The 19,855-nt window shown below is 34.1% G+C and overlaps 1 protein-coding gene and 1 pseudogene across 1 annotated transcript in view; one reads left to right on the top strand and one right to left on the bottom strand.

Moving 5' to 3' along the window:
* Il1rapl1 (interleukin 1 receptor accessory protein like 1) overlaps window positions 1–19,855 on the bottom strand; it is a 1,446,478-nt gene that overhangs the window by 426,037 nt on the left and 1,000,586 nt on the right. The window lies entirely within an intron of this gene.
* On the top strand, window positions 5,165–5,834 carry LOC103725383 (annotated as a pseudogene).

Here is a 19,855-nt window from a genome sequence, read left to right as displayed (position 1 = left end):
GAATAGGTTAATGCTGTTGTAATGAAATGCTTCTTCTAATTAAAAAAAATGCTAATTAGGCATGTGATAAACAAAGTCACATGAAGAACTGTGTGTAACAGACAGAATATGCTCAGGAATGTTGTCACTATGCAAGTGATCTCCAATGATGTCAATAGGGTATCCATGTGCCCAGTTTTTTCCAGTATCGCCATTGAGCTTCTGAAGTTTTCTCTCTGCTTCTGCTGAGTTCTTCTCTTGGAAGTGCATTCTTTCTTAATTATCTTGTTTTGCTTACTGCAATCTATGTAATTCTGTCTAATTCCTTGTTCAGGAACACAAGAACCTAGTGAATTCTGGAGGTGCCAAGCAATCCCCAGTATTTGCCAATATCACAAAGGCATCTTGATACTATTTTTTCATCTTACAAATCAAAATGATAATAGCATATCACTTTCATAGACAGATGCCAAAATCAAACAAAACAAAACAAATATTGGTAAGGAAGTGAAGAAATAAATACTCTAGGTGGTAAAAAAATAGCATGAATCCTCTGGAAAACTTGCGACAAGGAACACATGGATAGAAATATTTGACCGTATAGGACTTAACGTATATGACAGAACACCTGAAATCTGGTGGTAGGGATAATGGGGGGTAAGGTTGGGGGAGGAGTCTAAATTTGATCAAGCTGTGTTATATGAAATGCAAAAAAATTATTAAAAATGAAAAAATAGAAAAGAGAGAATTTTAAAAAATCAAACCTAATTCTGAGTATTTATTCAGAAGAACTGAAATCAGAATTTCCGTTATCATCATCATTATTATCAGCACTCCCTTACATGTTACACAACTTGTTATAATACCAAGATTTGGAAAGAAACATATATTGATAAATAAAAGGATGAAGAAAATATTATATATGTATATTCAGTATAATATTATTTAACTTTTATGTAAAAGATATTCTGCATTATTTGACAACATAAACGCTGAGAAAATTATGCTACATGAAATAATCTAGTCACAGGGAAGCAAATACTAAGTCATTTCATTTATAAAAGAGACCTAAAAAATTCAAAGCCTTGAAATTTGACAATGCACTTTCTAGGGATAGAGGAACAGGTTAAATGATTTACTAATAATTATGCATAAAGTTTCACATAAGCAAGATAAATGAATTCTAGAGATGTGCTTTTAATATTGTAGTTATGCACAATAGTAGTTTACCTTGCCTTTAAAATTTTATTCAGAGTATAGATACCTTGTTAAATGCCCCTGAAGCAATTAAATACAATTTAAACAAAGGGGGATACTGACGAGAAACCAGAAAATAAGAGAAAAGAAAAGGACTGAGGATCATTTAGAAAGGAAGGGCATAAAACAGACATGTGTGGTATCTTAGAAACCAAGAAGAGAAAAACTTTAGAGATCAGACTGATCAGTTGTAAGTGAAGTGCTGTTGAGGTTTTAAGTACGATGAAGTTTGAGAATTACTTTGTATTTAGCAATGTAGTAATCAAGGGTGACCTTGGCCAGTACTTTCAACAGAATAGTAAGGGTGAAGGACTGATTGAAGTATACTCAGCTGAGATAAAAAGGAGAGAAAGAAAAGTAATTAAAGAAATTCAAGGCAAGTTGTACTAATGGGATGAGATAATAGAGAGTTAACTATGATTCGAATTGCAGTCAAGAGAGGTTTTCTTTTTAGGTGAGAGAAACAATGGACTATTTATATGCTTTCAGGAATATTCTGGGGATGGGAAACTGATGATGGTAGAGAGAAAAGAATTGTGGGAGTGATATCCTTGAGTAACATTTAGGGAATATCATATTATGAGTCACTTGGTATCAGCTTCATGGCCTTAGTATGCACAATGGTCAGATTCTGGGAAGGACATATCTAAGAATTTACTTTGAAATTTCGCTAACCATCTTGAATTATAGCCACTGTGATTGTCCGTGAAGACTAGTAGTTGGTTTTTACATCATGGTTTCCCAATATACACTTAGACTGGTATGTAGAGATTTAAGACTAAACCAGGAGTATGCCATTCTCTTTGATATTAGCTTGAGATAATCAAGGTATACTCTAGCTTGAATGAAGTCACCTTTATCCTAACCAATATATAATCATATCTCACTCCAAATCATGAGAATCCACGGATCTTACTGATTCTCAAGATCACACTTTCTTCAGTAAGTCACTCAAAAAATTGGAGTTCCTGATCTGTCATTTTTCTCTTGCTAGGCTATCTTGGTGCTGACTTTCATAAATTGGGATTGCATTGAAGCTTTATATAACTAAGTTACAAACCTAAGGATATAAAATAATAAATCAAGGATACAAAGTTAAGACAGGGATCAGAGCTATAAACTTTAGCCTGAGGACTACCAGGAAGAGGTAGGCAAAGTACTATTAAGCAGAAAGAACACTGAGAGGACACCCTGAGAATACACAGGTGACATTCCTAGTAAAAGAGAATGGAGTCAAGAGTAAGAGATTAGGCAAAGGGCATTTTAATGTGCTAAGATTCCATTTGAAGTTCTGAGATCCTTTCCCACAGATTTTCTTCTTCTAGTCCCAGAATATGAATCCCAAATTTTTAAAAAGATCATCTTGGTAGGTGGCTTAAAGAAGTTTTATTGAAAATAAAAAATAGAAGTTTTTCCAATTTCCTGAATTAACCTCGGGTTTTACCTAGTTTCATTGATACAATGATGTAATGATGATCACTCAGTAAATATTGAAAACTGGTACCAACATAGTTTCCATATGAAACTTGTAGAGGAGGATGCATGCTTTTCTCATTATGGCATGCATGAAGAATGCTAGGATGAAACAGGTACAGTTAAAATAATTGTTTCAAGAAACATCTGTTCCTTAACAAAAGACTACAGTCAAAATATTTTATTCACCACGACCAATATTTTGTAAATCAATAATCATATCATGGTCATTGTACCACTGCACTCAGGCATTTATGCCTATTACAGTAGAAACTTAGCTTGCCCCTCAACCATCCCCTCACTCTTCATAGGGAAGATATTTTACAAATATCCAGCGTATACTTGAAAATCCTAAACTATTCCCTTTTGGCAGAGCTATAAAACTTTTTCAAGATTACACTGTCCCTCACTGCTCAATCAATAGGCTATTCTCCTTGTTTTTTCTTGGAGTCGACAAGCAGCAGCATTAACCAGTGAGACCTGCCATAATTTCTGTTAGAAGGTGAAAAAGGAGAAAGCAATATGCTTCTTATTCTTAGTGACTTTAGTATTGCCATACCAGCATCAGTATCTGCTACAATTCAGAGATAAGAAATATCACTTGTCATTGCAGGATTTCATGGATAGCTTCAAGAAAGACCATGCAAACCTACTTTAGATTTTAGAAATTGACCATATTTCAGACATCTTCTATATCAATGTGCTCCAACACTATTGATAGCAGCTAAGTTATGGAACCAAAGTAGGTGTCCAACGCCAGAATAATAAACCAAAAATGTAATCTAGATACAAAATGGAATTTTTCAGTCATAGAAAGAGTGAAATTATATCATTTACAGGAAAATTAATGCAACTGGAGATAATCATATTGAGTTAGGCCAGACACAGAATGACAAATATCCTACGTTTTTTTGTCGTTTTGGGTTCCAAAATTTTATATAGACACACAAAATCATGTGTATATAAAGGCCATGAAAGTAGAAGCAAAGCTGTCTAGGGAAACAAAGCAGACTAATGGGGGTTGATGAGAAAGGAAAGCGTGGAGCATAGATGGCTGTTGAAACTCAGGTATGCTTGTGGATGACACAATGATTGAAGGCAAAAGACCCAACTCTCAGGTGGAGAAAGGTGAGTTTAATTCTAAGAGTGGCTGCCTAATGAGCAGGGTCAGCTAAGGATACAGCGTTCAAAACATAAATCAAGCAAAGTTTAAAGTAAAGGGTGTTTATCTTTTCTGTTACTAACCAAACTCTTTCCTAGAACTCCAGTCCATGAGAAAAGAAAAAAAAAAGTCCATCCCCTAACATTCTTACTATCCCAAAGCAGTGTTTTGCCGTTGACTGGGAGGCTGTGTTCTGCCAATGTCCAAACATCCTCTTGTTTTCAAGTGACAGCTAGACTTGTCTTTGATTCACCTTCTGCAGAACTGAGCTCCATCAAGTGGCATATGCTCAATGCACATTATATACTTACATGAAGACATCTTTATTTAATCCAGTGCCATGTATAACAAATATACTGCAATGAAATATCTTTAAAATGAACAAAGATTAATCAAAATTTAAAGTATCTCAAAAAAAAAAACACGTCCAAGAAACACCTGTTTCTCATTTTCCAATTCTCATGTTTCCATTGGCACTTTTTCCTAGCAGGAGCCTCAGAGGCAGGACAGTAAGGCAAAAAAATTCATTTGAGTATTTAAGAGAGCTGGATTTTATTTCCAGCTCTTGAACTAACTCATGGTGCGACTTCTGAGAAACTATACGACACATTCAAGTTGTATTCCTTAATAAGACAAATGTGGGAGTTTAATTAGATGATGTCTAAAATCATTTTAAGTCCTAGTAGTCAAGAAATCTATCGATCTTTTACATGAATGAAAAATATTTGCCTGTTTCCTTTTAAATCAGTGCAAGCACCAAAGACTGTGAAATCATTTTAAACCCCATGTGTAGTGACAGCATCTGTGTTTTGTTTGCATTTAGAGATGCATATTTGTGCAGTATATGCAACTTATATAAATGATAAAAGCATGCTTGACATAATACCTATGAAGATAGTAGATGTATTCCAGACCTGCTGTGCCTGCTCAAGTAAAACCATCTCATTTAACCTGTTTTGAAGTGCATTCAGATGGAATATATTTTATTTTTGTAATATAAACTTATTTCAGACTTAGATTCAGATGGAATGAGTCAAATGTAAATTCCATAAATTGATAGCAAAAACATACATCCACAAATAGGACAGAAAATTCAATAGTAAAAAGAAATGCAATCCTTTGTCATCTGCTCATAAGCCAATAAAGATACGCTAGCATTTTGTGTCCCAATTTATATCATACAAATTGAGATACCTAGTCATCTGCATTTGAAATGGCAAAAATAAAATCTGTCATTGTCAATTCCCTATAAGTATACCATGTGAGAGCTGGAGAGCGGCTGGAGGAGCGGCCATGGAGGATCAGTGCAGGCTGCCGCTGGTGGGCAGACCGGAGGTCACCAGCCAGTTTCTCAAACAATTAGACCTACATCCTAACTGGCAGTTTGTTGATGTGTAACGGGATGGATCCTGAACTTCTTAGCTTGGTACCAAGACCAGTGTGTGCAGTGTTACTTCTCTTCCCTATTGCAGAAATGTATGAAGTATTCATTACAGAAGCGGAAGAAAGAATAAAATCTCAGGGACAAGATGTTACATCATCAGTATATTTCATGAAACAAACCATCAGCAATGTCTGTGGAACGATTAGACTGATCAATGCCATTGCGAACAGCAAAGATAAGATGCACTTTGAATTTGGATCAACCTTGAAAAAGTTCTTGGAGGAGTCTGTGTCAATAAACCCTGAAGAATGACCAAAATACCTGGAGAACTATGACGCTAGTCCAATTACTCATGAAGGTTCCACTGAGGCACCAAGTATAAATGAAAAAGTAGACCTTCACTTTATTTCATTAGTTCATGTAGACTATGAATTAGATTGGTGGAAACTATTTCCAATTAACCATGGAGAAACTAGTAATGAAACATTGCTAGAGGATACCATAGAAGTTTGCAAGAAGTTTACAGAATGTGACCCTGATGAATCAAGATTTAATGCAATTGCTCTTTCTGCAGCATAGCTTGTGGAAAATGGAAACATCAAATACTGTATTATTTGCAAAAAAAGGTTACATTTCTGATGCCATACATTAACTCAAAATTTATGATATTTTCAATAACGTGAATGATTAAACTTTATGTGAATAAATTTGAAAAAAATATATACTATGCCCGAAATCGATGATGGATCCAGATAGTGTGAAAGATACATGGCACAGACCTAGACCCAATGTATACCTTCGAATTTATCTCAGTTGATGTTATTATAGCTGACTCAAGTCACAGAAGATCTAGAGATGCTAAGTGAGAATTAAGAACTGGTGTTTGAATCCACTGAGTTTCCAGATACTGTATGATATGCAGCAGTAATGTGGAAGTAGCTAAGGATTAGATAAATAAAAGAGTATAAGTGGATAAAAATAATTAGTTCTGCTGGGCGTGGTGGCACACACTTTTAGTCCCAGCACTCAGGAGGCAGAGGCATGCAGATCTCTGTGATTTCAAGGGCAGCCTGGTCTACATAGTGAGTTCAGGTCAGCTGGGACTACAGGGAGACCCTGTCTCAAAAAGACAAAAAAAATTAGTTATTTAAGCCTGAAGTAGTAAGGCAAATAATTCAGTAGTATAGAACAAATATTTCATGTTAAGACATCTTCACCAATCAGAGCTAGGTCCAATTTGGTAGCCTCATGAAGAAAAATAATGTAATTATTTAGAAAACTATTTTAATTAAATAAGAATAAATCACATTAATAAAGACAATAAACCAAAGCATTACCTAAGCTAATATTAAAGGAGTTTAAATTATGAACATATGGCTTTCTTAAAGTACCTCTAATAAGATATATAAAAACAGAAAGAAAAATATTTCTGTTATAAAATATCATAAAAGGAACAGATAAAGCCATTTTTGCTATACCAAAATTATTGAGTACTAAATGAGAAGAGTCTGCCCTTCTCTGGATTTATTTTGCAGTCTGTGTAACATGGGTATGTAAAAATGAGACAATTTCACATTATATTTCTGTGAAAAAAATCTCAAACAAAAAGCATGCACATGTAAAAAGAAAAATTCTGCATAGATTCAGTAATCAAAATAACAGGCGTTAGCGCTTCTCTCGCATCAATTTCTCTGCAGTTGTTTTGAGATGTTTATAGACTTTGCTATCAGCCTGGTGTTAAATATTTTGGTTCTGAAACTTAGAATGACTTTCTTTTTGGAACTGAAATTAAAGGCACATTATAGTTGGAATTATAAACTACATGTATTATTTATATAATTTGTTGATATGCCCAGAGTTTATAGGGTCCACTAAGAAATAAATTCTAACTGATCATCTGAATCTTTCATTAATCAAAATAGGCCTTGACCTGGAAGAAAATGGTTATAGGAAAAAAGCAATTTCAGAAAAATCCATGAAATCTGGGGGTTTCTCTAAGAATATACATGTGAGGCTTTTGCTCTTTTGATATCTCTGGTTTTCCTATTGAAATTCATGATAATTCAAATTTCACCGTTATTGAGACTATGACTCCCATTGATATACTTTTCATCCTTCACCATACATACCTGATCATTTGGCAAAGCTTATATCTAAAACAAGCCTTTATATATCCCATAACATCTGTACTCTGACATCATTTTCTTTCATGGTTTATTGTACTAAGCTATTCTTAAAGATTATTAAAAGATGGCACAATACCATCCACTTTTAAGTGACACTGGAAATTGTGTTTCTTTCCCTATTTTATTAATTACTTGTCTCATTGCTCTGAGAAAACACATTGCAACAGCAACTGAATGAAGGAAGAGTTTATTTTGGCTCAGAGGGAAAAGTTCATCATGCTGGGAAGTCATGATGAAAGTGACTTGATGTAGTTAGTTACTTTTCATCCTTAATCAGGAAGCAGAGAAGAATAAGTACTTGTGGTCATCTAAATTTCTACTTTTTATTCACTACAGGACCCCAGCCTAATGAAATGTGCCACCTATAGTCAGGATGGGTCTTCCCACTTCAGTTCACCTAATCTATATAATCCTTCTGCAGTCATATCCACAGTCTTACCTTCTATGTGAGTCTGGATCCTCTCAACTTCACAATATTAATCATCGCACCTACTACTTGATATGTGAGCCTTATGATATCCTTTGGCCCAAAGGATCTCATATAACTATGTGGTATTGTCTCTGAAATTTGATGCTTAAAAGCTTCTATTTTCCCACTCCTGGAATGTTATCATCATGTAAAGAAGGTCAGGTTAACATGTTATATAATAAGAGATACATAGCTCAGGCACCCCCACCACACCCTACTTCAGCCAATCACCTGAGATAAAAGTGTTGTATTCATGAGCAATAGCTTACAGATATACACAGATGCAAAACTATCATCCCACATACCATAGCCCACAAAGCCAACTTAAAGAATGAGACGTGTGGGGTGTGTGTGTGTGTGTGTGTGTGTGTGTGTGTGTGTGTGTACCCTGTGCATGGAAGACAGAGATGAATGTTGGGTGTCTTCCTCAATTGCTCGCCACCTTATTTCTAGAGACTAGACTGCTCAGTGAATATTAAACTCATCAATTTGGCTAGACTACTGGATCTTTCTGGCTCTGATGCCCCGAAATTTCAGGTACACTTAGCTTCGGCTGCTGGGGATCCAAACTCAGTAAGTAATGGTGGTGTTGGAAGCTCCTTACAGACTGAATCATCTCACGCAAAGTCTCCACAAAGAGGCTGCTTTAAGCATTAAGGTAGTTTACATTTTCTGAGTAATTAACTGCACAGGGAAATATAAATTGATAGAGCTAATTCATCCATTTATCTTAACAAGTTTGTCCACTGTGTTGGTAGGTATCAAGAGACTGAAAACACACGATTATAATAGAGCAAGAACAGACAAGAGGTAAGGATAGCAGTAAATATTTGGGGGCTCAAAATAGGGGCAAGGTGTTAGAATAATAAGAAAAAAATAATTTAAAAATATAAGACAATTCTCAGAATCTTTTGATTTACATCTCTGCATCTCTTATCTGATCTTCCTTCCTTAAATTGAAATCTAAACCACCACTAAAAGAAGACAAGTCAGACCCACTATTTCAGAGATCACCATAATAAAACAGCGCAAATGTATACAGCATGTTTGATATGTTCCCAACACAAGGCTAAGTGTTTTCTGGTTATGACTCCATTTAATCCTCACAATAACCTGAAGAGATAGGTACAATTATCATCCTAATTTTACTAATGACAAAACTAAAGCTTAAAGAAATCACTTGTTCATTCTCAGACAATGAAGGGCAGAAAAGAGTTTTAACTTCATCAGATTTTCTCTTAAGTCCAGTACTTTTAGCCAAGCTGCTCTCTCCCTTCCATGTTGCAAAGTTACATTGGTGGTCACTTATCACTGACTTTGGTCTCTAGTTCCAATAGATGTAGTATTGGTATTCCCACTTGCCTTGTCTCTGTAACAATGATCTTTTTTATTTATCATAAATCTATTGCATTCCACATTCTTGTTTAGATTAGTGAGTCTCACAATTTATCAGCTGTGTGCTGCTCATACCCAGAAGCCTGATTCCATTCCCTGAGATTCTGATTTAACTGTCTTTAATTTGGTTTATACAACAGGATGGTTAAGTCGTCTGCAAATGTTTCTGACACATAACTCAGCTTTAGAATAACATATGAAGGAACAAGAGAGTATTAATTCCCCACGTATACTTTCTTACCTCTTCTCTAGAAGGGTTCATATATATAAATCAAAGCAGAAAAGGAGGCAATCATTTTAGTGTCCTATTGAAAAATGTTGTTGTCATGTGGAACATTGTCTGAAACTCTAACATTTGGGAAAGGTAACAAATGTGTGATTTTTCTTTTCTATCGTAGACTTGTAGATTAGAAATATCCCCAGTGAAGTCTTTCATGCATGTGTTACAGCTGTTTCTCTTCATTTCCACATCAGTCTCTTTTCAGGACAAGATGGCATTGGGGAATTGAGAGAAAAAGTTGGCTAATTGTTAGAGATACAGAAATGTAGCTTTCAATTATAAGCACTTGAGTAGGCTAGGGACCAGAATAGAGAAAGAAATCTGAGGACTTCTGAAAGTGTGTGATAGGAAAAGGTGAGCCAGCTGGGTTGAGGTGATGAAGTAGATGGATGAGGAATATTGGGTTGCCTTCACTGTAGACTCACATAATAGCATTTTTAAAAATTATAGTGTCTATTGTACTCATTTGTGAAAGGCATCAAGCATCTGAAGTGTAAAAATATTATTAAATAGAATGATGTTAAAATTATGTACTATCAAAGGATAAAATCTTAAACAACCTTTAATAATGTGATAAAACAAAGAAAGTAAGATTGAATCTTACTCACTTTTTAAAGTTCAAGAACCTAAAATTCATGAATAACTTCAGATGGCCTGGAGTTGCTATATTATATCTTTACTAATTCATAGACATGTCCTATTCTACTGATTATTTTAAATCATGCAGTGAAAACTAAATCATTGTTAAACACATTTCATTCAGAAATAACACAGTGCCCTTGAACTAGAAGAATGTATTTTTGGTAACCAACAAAGTCCTTATGAATTAATGAATATAGCAAAGCAGAAGCAAATTCATATCTCCAGAAACTTAACCTAGACTAATGGAAGGCTTGACCACTTCAGAAGTACAAAAAAGGAAATTTTTCTTTCATCTCAAGTATACATAAAACTCTTTCTCCTAAAGAGTGTGAAAATATTGATTTTTACTTGTTTGGTAAGCCCTAATACAATCTCTGACCTTCTAGCAAGTGGTAATGTGACAATCAAGGCACCAGTGATAGTGACAGCAGTAAATTTTAAAAAGGCAATGATTTAAACAAAATTAACATATATTTCTAGGAATATAAACTTATTTAATAATCAAAAGGATCATAGGCAATAAAGAGGACCCTGAAAGAGGTGGAAAAAATTACATTAAACTTCCCAGTCATCCCTCAAACCTGACTACTGTAAAAGTATTTTCCCTAATGTACGTTGTCATTTCAGAAATTCTGTTACTTATTCCTTAATCATCCTCTGAAGAAATGAGAATTTTAACCACACAAAGACATATGTAGAACAGCATCAAGAAATTATTGGAATTATAAGGTCATGGAATTACAGAATATCATAAATTCAACAGCTGGTCTTGCAAAGTTATCTAAAGAACATATGGTCCAAATCTGCACTCAAAAACTATAGGGAGGAATAATTTTTTAAATATAGATTATAAGTCCTTATCCTTAGAGAAAGCCTGCTTTCTAGTTCATAAATAATGACATAGAAGATAAGAATGAAGCTGCATGTTAGGAAAGTAGAGAGAGAGAGAGAGAGAGAGAGAGAGAGAGAGAGAGAGAGAGCATTCTGTGAGTCATCCACTAGTCAACTAAAGGGATCCCTATGCTAGGCCACTGTGTCATGAGCACACTCAAAAGATATAAGCTAGATGATAAAAATTCTCTGCACAAGATACTTCGTAGCAGTTACTGTGAATGATGAGATGAGGCAGCCCAGGCTCAAAGAATCAGATCCAGGTGAAGTAAATATGGCAACTAGACTTCAAAGACACCAGTGACATTCAGAAAAAATTCTACTTCCAAGGCTTCAACTACACTCGAGGGACATGTTCCATATTAAGAATCCTGTACCCAAGCAAGTAGAAATTGGTGACTTCCATTCAAATTTTTGTGTTTTCCCTTATCTAGATCTATTACCCATAAGGAGATATTTTTGTAATTAAATAGTTGACATATATGCTATCTTTCCTGGTTTCTAGTAAAAGTCAATTTCCACTGTGATGTTTTATTTAAATATTTAAACCTATTATCATAAGTATAAGTCTGGAAATAATTTATGTGTGAAACTACATACAAGTTCTGTTTTTACCCCTTTTATAGAGAAATAGCCCCATATAAAAAATAATGAATCGTTAAGAAGCAGTCTTTTAAAATATTTTATTTATCATTTTTATTTTATGTGTACGAGTGTATTGCCTGCATGTATGTGAGTGCACCCATGTCATGTAATGCCTCAGAGGTCAGAAGAGGGCTTTGGATTCCCCTGGAACTGGAGTTAATGACACTGCATAGCTGCCACGTGGGTGCTGGGAATCAAACCCGGGTCCTCTGCAAGAGCAGTCAGTGCTCTTAACCGCCGAGCCATGTCTCCAGCCCGTAAAAAGTAGTCTTTTAAACATTGGTAACCTATTCACAAAATGAATCACAATTTGTTATGGGGCCTAGACAGTCCCAGTGCCTTAGGTTATTGGCCCTACATTTCTCTCATCTTCCTAAGCAGAAGTCTCACTCCCTTGGGACCAGAAAGTTTGAAGAGGCAGAAGATTATGAGATATTTTGTAAAAAAAAAAAAAAAAGAAAGAAAGAAAAAAGAAAACAAACAAACAACAACAAAAAAAACACCCAAATTTTTGCTCACATACTCTTATCTGAATTGAGGAAAGGTAGGAACAAAGGCACATTGGTAGCATTCTTTCTTTGCCACTAAATGTGAATTTCGACAAGTCAACTGTATTTCCTCATTTCTGGTCTAAATTCTCCCCCAATTCAAGTTTACACTTCCTACATTCTGAACACTTGCATCACTTCTCAAATGATAAATTAGGATCTAATCCACATGGTTTTGATTTTAAGATATGTATCTTGGAGGAGGTGATTAGATCATGGGGACAGAGCCTTTGTGGATAGGGTAAGTACTCTTTTGTAAAGAAGCCTGAGGGAGTTGGTGTACCCTTCTGCCATCTGGGGACTGTGCAACAGGATGTCATTTTTTTTTTTTTTGGTCTTTTTGAGACAGGGTCTCCATGTAGCTCCAGCTGTCCTGGAAATCATTCTGTAGACCAGGCTGGCCTCGAACTCACAGAAATCTGCCTGCCTCTGCCTCCCAAGTGCTGGGATTAAAGGCATGTGTCAAAAGACACCAAATCTGCAAATGATCATGGACTTGGCCTTAAGAAAGTTGAAAAATAAATTTGTGTTTATATATTATTAAATGGATACTGTTTGTGATTTTGTGACTGTATTAATTTCAAACAGTTAAAGCTAAAGCATTTATAGTTACTTATAAGTAGAATTCATTGTAATTTGTTTAAAATATAAAACCAGTAAAGTACTTAGGTTTTTTTTTAATACTGAAATAGTTTTATACTGTTCATTTTCTAATGGGAGGCCGATAAAAGATGTACAGGATTCTCCTCTCCATTTTCACACAAGATTTCACTATGTAAACCAGGCTGGCCACAAGGTTTCACTATCCTCCCACTTCAACCTCTCCCGGAGATGGGATTAAAAGCATATGCCCCAATGCCTGCTCCATTCTTAAGCATTTTCCTCATGTGGAAATGTGTACTGTCAATTTTTATAGACAGAGTAAGCATGCAATATTCCCTTAACTTATTTGAACACAAAACATGAAACTCTTTTTAGAATATCTGGTTTATTTATTTATTTCCTTAGTGTGTACCTGCATGGACAAGGTACAACTTGCCATTTACCTTGTGAGTTCTGGAAGGATGCAGACAAAATTAAGGTCATCAGTTCACTACCAAGCATTTTTTACTGACTGAGCCATCTCACCATCTATGGAACCCTTTTTTGGAACATTCACTTGGCATAATGTTTTGAAAAGGCTAGACCAGATATTTTATATTATGCGTGTAAACATTGAGTATTTTGGGAAAAGTATTTTATTGTGTGAATGTGTCAAGGATAATTTATTTTTAAAATATGCCAGCAAGTTTTATAGAATTGAATTTGCCCACTGTACATTTGAAAATGAAGACATTGTAATAGCCATGACAATTACTTGTAGATCAGTAAAAAGTAAAAAGATATTTGCCATTAATGAGAAAATCTCTTTTGAGATTGTGTAATGCAAACTATGTCAAATGCTACTGGCTTTAATAGTCAGCAAATATTTTTCTTCCTAAAATAATTTACAAATATCAGCTATATACATGTGAGTTGAAAGATTACAAACTTTAGTTTACATTCATGAGTATAGACGCTGTAAGAAATTACAACAGTCATAAAATTTAAAAAAAGCTATATGTTAAACAAAGCACAATTGCTTCACTTCATAATGGTTGAGAATAAACTAAAATAAAGCAAAAACAAACGTGTACAACAGAATTTAGATAACCAAAACCAATTCCATCATAATAAAGGTCTTAACCATGTAAAAAATTTGTAGGAACTCTTTAATTATCATTAAACCTTTTTGGCTCTTTAAAATGATATTGTATGAAAATCGAAAACATTTAATAAAAACAATAAAAAGGCTGTGATGATGGAACTTAAAAGGCTTTACCAGATTTCACAATCAAGAGTAGTGTTTTCCTTATAGTTGCTCAATAACTATTTGTTGAATAAACTACGGAATACAAAAGGCATCATTAACCTCTAACCTTGAGGAGCTTTTAATTCTAGGACAAGAATTACAGAGGATGGTCAAATGGGAGTATTATTTCTCACAGAAATAACGAACCTTACAAGCCACAAAAAACTACTGAAATGTATGAAGTCTGGCATGTCTGGCGTGCTTGTGATCTCAGCATTTGGAAGGTGTAGGTAGAGGACTAAGACTGTCAGAAAAATCTCAGCTATATAAACAATTAGATGCTAGCCTAGGCTATATGAGTCTTGTTTCAAAAAAAAAATCTATCTTTCTATCTATCATCTATCATCTATTATCTATCTCTCTCTCTCTATCTACCTATCATCTATCTCTGTTTCTGTCTCTCTATCATTGATCTCTCTCTCTCTCTCTCTATATATATATATATATATAAACATGCATTCACACAAAGACACGAAGACACACAGACAGACAACAACCAGCCAGGCACACACACACACAGACACACATGCACACACACACACACAGAGAGAGAGAGAGAGAGAGAGAGAGAGAGAGAGAGAGAGAGAGCAAACAATGAAAGTACAGTGTATTTGGAAACAGATTGCATAATTTCCTTGATATTAAATGCTTTCAAATCTCTTTATAGAATTCGGTGTAATTAGGAACTAACATTACTTTGTTGCTTTCTAGCCTAAGTTCATTGTGATTCTCTATGACTTGAGGATCATTATCTTAAAATGTAACCTTTACATTCTAATTTTGGAAGAGCTACAGACTTCAAGTCAGTATTATAATTTGAAAAGTGCACTCAAGGGCAAGTGCATTTAGATAAATGATTTAAAATATATCCTCTGGATGAAAGATAAGTAAGATACAGCCTTTTCTTCATACATTTTCTCCTGCTTTTAGTACTACATGTACAACAAAGTAATTCAGGTATAAGATTAGACATTCTTATCACAACCTTTTGTGCCCAAGTAATTCAGTGCCATGAAGTGCTCAATATCCTTTGTCAGGAGAGGCTCAATTTGCATGGGACTTGAATGTCTTCTTGTTAATCTTTGACACTCATGTATTGTTTATATCTGAGGCTATAAACTTAGGAAGACTTTCTATTAAATCAGTCTAGTATTTAGATAGTAAAGCAGAAATTTCAGATGGTTATATACTTATCAATGTCCTCTTAGAAACTGGGAACCAAAACAAAGGAAATTACTTAAAAACATAATGAAAAGGCTATGCACTTAGTCCAAATTGTCAACCCACACTTACTTTTAATTACTAATGCATGGAAAGAAAAATATTATGGTAAATTCATCATCAAAGCAAGTAATATCAGAGCTTATGCTAAACTGCTTAGCTTTTCACCTTCTAATCACTTTTGAAGAAATCACTACTGACCATTGATGCTAAAGTAAGAATTAGCTTGTGTGCACTGAAATAGTTTCCGATGTTTTCTTTCTTAGGTTGTTTCGCTTTTGTTGCAGAAGCAATGCTGGAATTAAGGAACAAAGACTACATACTTCTTAGCTAGATTTTAATAACAAAAAATCTGTTTGACAGCAAATTTCTCTATAGCTACAGTATAAAGCTCCCAGTTTTGAAGATCAGCTATACATTTTAAATATTTATTATTGTTTATTCTTTTGTATTTTTTATGTGTATGCATGTATTGCTTGCATGTCGGTAAGTGCATCCTTGTCATACAATGCCTGGGGAGGACAGAAGAGGCTGTCAGATCCCCTGGAACTGGAGTTACAGTTGTTAGTTGTCATGTGGGTGTTGGAATTCGAACCCGGGTCTTCTGCAAGAACAGTCAGTGTTCTTAACCACTAAGCCATCTCTATAGCCCAGGTATATGTTTTAAAGGTCTTAATTTATCTTCCATTAATGTATAGTCTGATGGGCCAAATAATAGCCATTCCATCATACTATATGATAGTGACATTGCTCTAGCCTCACTAAAGAATGAAATAGCTCAGTAGATTTTCATATAACAGATCATATTCAGACATTAGATAAATGCTCTTATAACCCCAATCAGTAGCATGATATTTTCTTGGGATCATATTAAACATATGAATAGTAATAATCAAATTTTAGCATGTTTTATTTAATCTTGCATCAATAGGCATTTAGCAATTATTACAAGCAATCACAAGGCAATAATGACTTTTCTTTTCAAACACCTGCTTTCTACTCAATAAATGGACGCAGTTGACCAATGGCATTATTTTTTAACTGCATTTGTCATTCTTGATGAGAATACTAATTTCTTTAGAATTTATTTTTATTTTATGAGTATGAGTATTTTGCCTGCATATAAGTGTACCATGTGTGTGGTGCCCACTGAGGCCAGAAGAGTGTATCAGTTACCTTGGAACTGGAGTTAAAATTAGTTTTTGGCTACCACGTGAGTTCTGGGAACTGCAACATTATCTTCTGTAAGAGTAGTCAGTGCTCTTAACCACGGAGCCATCTTTCCAACCCCTTTTAAGACAGTTTTGACCAGAGAACCCCACTCTTCTATCAGTGTTGTGTTGAGGTACTATGATGAAACCAAGACTTAGTCCTTAAAGTAATATAGTATTTTTTATATTTTTTTGGAGATTTATATGGGCATACTCAAAATGGAAGCTATTTCTTCTTCTAAACATGAAAATGTACATTGATGCTTATTTATTTTAAACATATTGTCGTGAGAAGGTTCTTCAAGATCTCAGAGAGAATGGTAATCATCTTAAGAAGTAAATGGAAATTATTGTCTACAGATAAGAGGAAAATGCCCTAGTTACATCATTTCTTCCCTTAAAACACTTATCAGAAAATTTATACTAGATTTCTACAACACATTTAAGGTTCCACACCAATACTGTTACTAAAGAAAGCTCCTGGTATGGTTAATCTTGACAGGATCTAGAATCACCTAGGAGACAAAACTCTTGGCATCATAAAATTTATCATTTTTCTAGAACAAGAAAGTTTTGAACTAATCTATGGAGCAATCACTAAAACCTGAGTATAGATGAGTAAGGTCTATTAAAATGCAAAATTTCACTGCTAATCTCAGAGATGGTGACATAATAAAATAATCATTAAATAAAACATTTTCTCAGAAAAAATTATCTACAAACACATTATTTAAATGTTTCAAAAAATGTTTTTCTCTGTAAACAAAACTGGTATCATACTTGGTTTGTGAAATTTTAACAACATTTTCCTATGGATCCTTTTATTATATTTCTTTATACATATATTCATCTGTATTCATTATCTGTAAGATGAATAATTTTGTAAATGATCTTTAAAATGTATTTAAAGGGTCAAGAGCTAAAGATGATGATTAATTCAACATTAATTCAAATTGTAGTGTTTATTATATAGAATAAATTATATGTCTTTTCCAAAGGATTTATTTATAAAATGTTTTGTGTGTATGCATTTTATCTGCATGAATGTATATACACTACATGTGTGTAGTGTCTGTAAGGACCAGAGGAAGTGTCAGATCCCCTGGAACTGGAGTTACAGGTTTCAAGCTCCTATATGGATGCTGGGTGCTAAACCTGTGTCCTCTGTAAGAGAACCAAATTCTCTTCACTGCTGAGCCATCTCTTCAGCTCCAACATTATATTTCTTCAAGTAATTTGAAAGAGATCATGTCTGAATTAAGAGCTATTTTTGAATAGATTTTATTAAATATGTATTTGAATGAAAAATTACATCTTTTAAGAAACCAATTGACTCAGTCTGCTTTTTTTCTTCTAATCACATCATAAGTTCCCTTACCTCTAAAAAATAATAAAATAAGAAAAATGTTTATCAACAAAACCACTTTAATTGCCAAAATGCAGTGAAATCTTGGTAATATACATACTCAGAGAATCTGTTTAGTTCTCTACCTCTACTTTGGGGAAAAAATAAGAAAATGTATGCATAATAGTCACAATATTTTTATGTCAGGTTACATTTTTATTAACGATACCATTTACTCTATACTGCCATGAACTTAAGCAAATACTTGAATTTTCATTATATTTTATTAAAAGTAGTTTAAAATATGAATATTTTCTTGCATCATTTGTTTTCTAGGGAAAAATACTGAAAATATTTCTGATTGTTAAATAGAAGTTGTGTTTATTTTATTTATTTACTCATTTATTTTATTTATGTAAGGAGGAGGAAATTTTTTCATTATTTGAATTTCATTGATAATATTTGCCTTCTCTTTTCTTGTATGAAAAATCTCCTCTGTGTGAATTTTTGGGAAAAATTTTGTCTTAATCTTTTAATGCCTAAAACGTTATTTTCTCTAATAATAGGTTAGTGGGCATAGAATTTCAGGGTGATAGATTTTGTTTTCCTTGTTTTAAAGAAACCTTTGCTGTTCTGTGGCAAACCTTTGCTGTTCTCATTAATTTTGTTAATGAGAAGTTTGATGTTCTGTCTTTCTTTTCCTGGTTAGGCTATCTTTTCTTTCTGGAACCTAATAGGATGTTCACCTCAACCTTGACATATTCAAGTAAGAATTAGTTCATTCAGATTACACAAGTTCATGTGTTTTTATGTTCTTAGAAATTCTTTGAAACCATAAGTTTAAATAGTGCTTCTTTGATGTTCTCATTATACATTTTCTAGGAGTAATCTATTAGATTTTTTTGTGGTATTGGTACTTGAATCCAGAGCATCTCATTAGCTGAGTAACAGTCCCAAGAAGTAATCCATTAGATCTATGTTGGATCCTCAAAGTCTATACTTGTCTCTTAATTGTTCCTTTATGTGTCTCCTTAAATCTGTTGGTTTCATTTCATTGTTTTTGGTATATTTCCTCTAACTAGTAATAGTCACACCAACTCTGTGTTACCTAGATTTAATATACTTTACTTAGCTCTATCCATTTCTGTGCACTATCACCATATCATCCCCTAAATAAAATCTTCAGATTTGTACACAAGAAAAATTTCAAAGAACATTGATAATGTAATTTCAAATTGTCACAGTCTGATGAAAGGAAATGGCATATACATCTTGGTAAACTGACATTTTCCTGATTAAGAATGAAGGTTAATAATTCTTCATGTGTTTGATGAGTGCTTTGGTTATCTGCCTAAATGTTTTCTTTTTCTGTTTTTTTTTGTTACTCATAAATAGAATTTATTTACATATTCAAATAGGGAAGACCAGTACAGAAGTTCACACCTATAATCCCAGAAATTGAAATGCTGGGAAGGAGAACTGTGAGTTTCAGGCCATCCTGGGCTATACAATTAAATGAAGACCAGTTTGATCTAAGTTGCAAGAATCTATCTTAAAAATGAAAAAAGAGGAGCCAACAAAATAAAGAATAGTGATCTTAAAAATATATATTGTGGGACTGGAGAGATGGCTCAGCAGTTACGAGCACTGGCTGCACTTGCAGAAGACCCAGGTTCGAATCCCAGCACCACGAGACAGCTAATGACCATCGGTAACTCCAGTTCTAGGAGATCCGATGCCCTCTTCTGTCCTCCACAGGCACTGCCTGACATGGGTGCACTTACATACATGCAGGTATAATAACCAATTTTTAAATTTAAAAAAAAATCTGTACAGCAAAAATTTTCTCCTATAATACATATACATATATGCATTA

Source organism: Nannospalax galili, unplaced genomic scaffold, assembly GCF_000622305.1.
Source record: "Nannospalax galili isolate Female #2095 unplaced genomic scaffold, S.galili_v1.0 scaffold7, whole genome shotgun sequence".
Taxonomy (NCBI): domain Eukaryota; kingdom Metazoa; phylum Chordata; class Mammalia; order Rodentia; family Spalacidae; genus Nannospalax; species Nannospalax galili.
The sequence above is the reverse complement of the archived record's forward strand: the minus strand, read 5'-3'. Positions and strand labels throughout refer to the sequence as shown.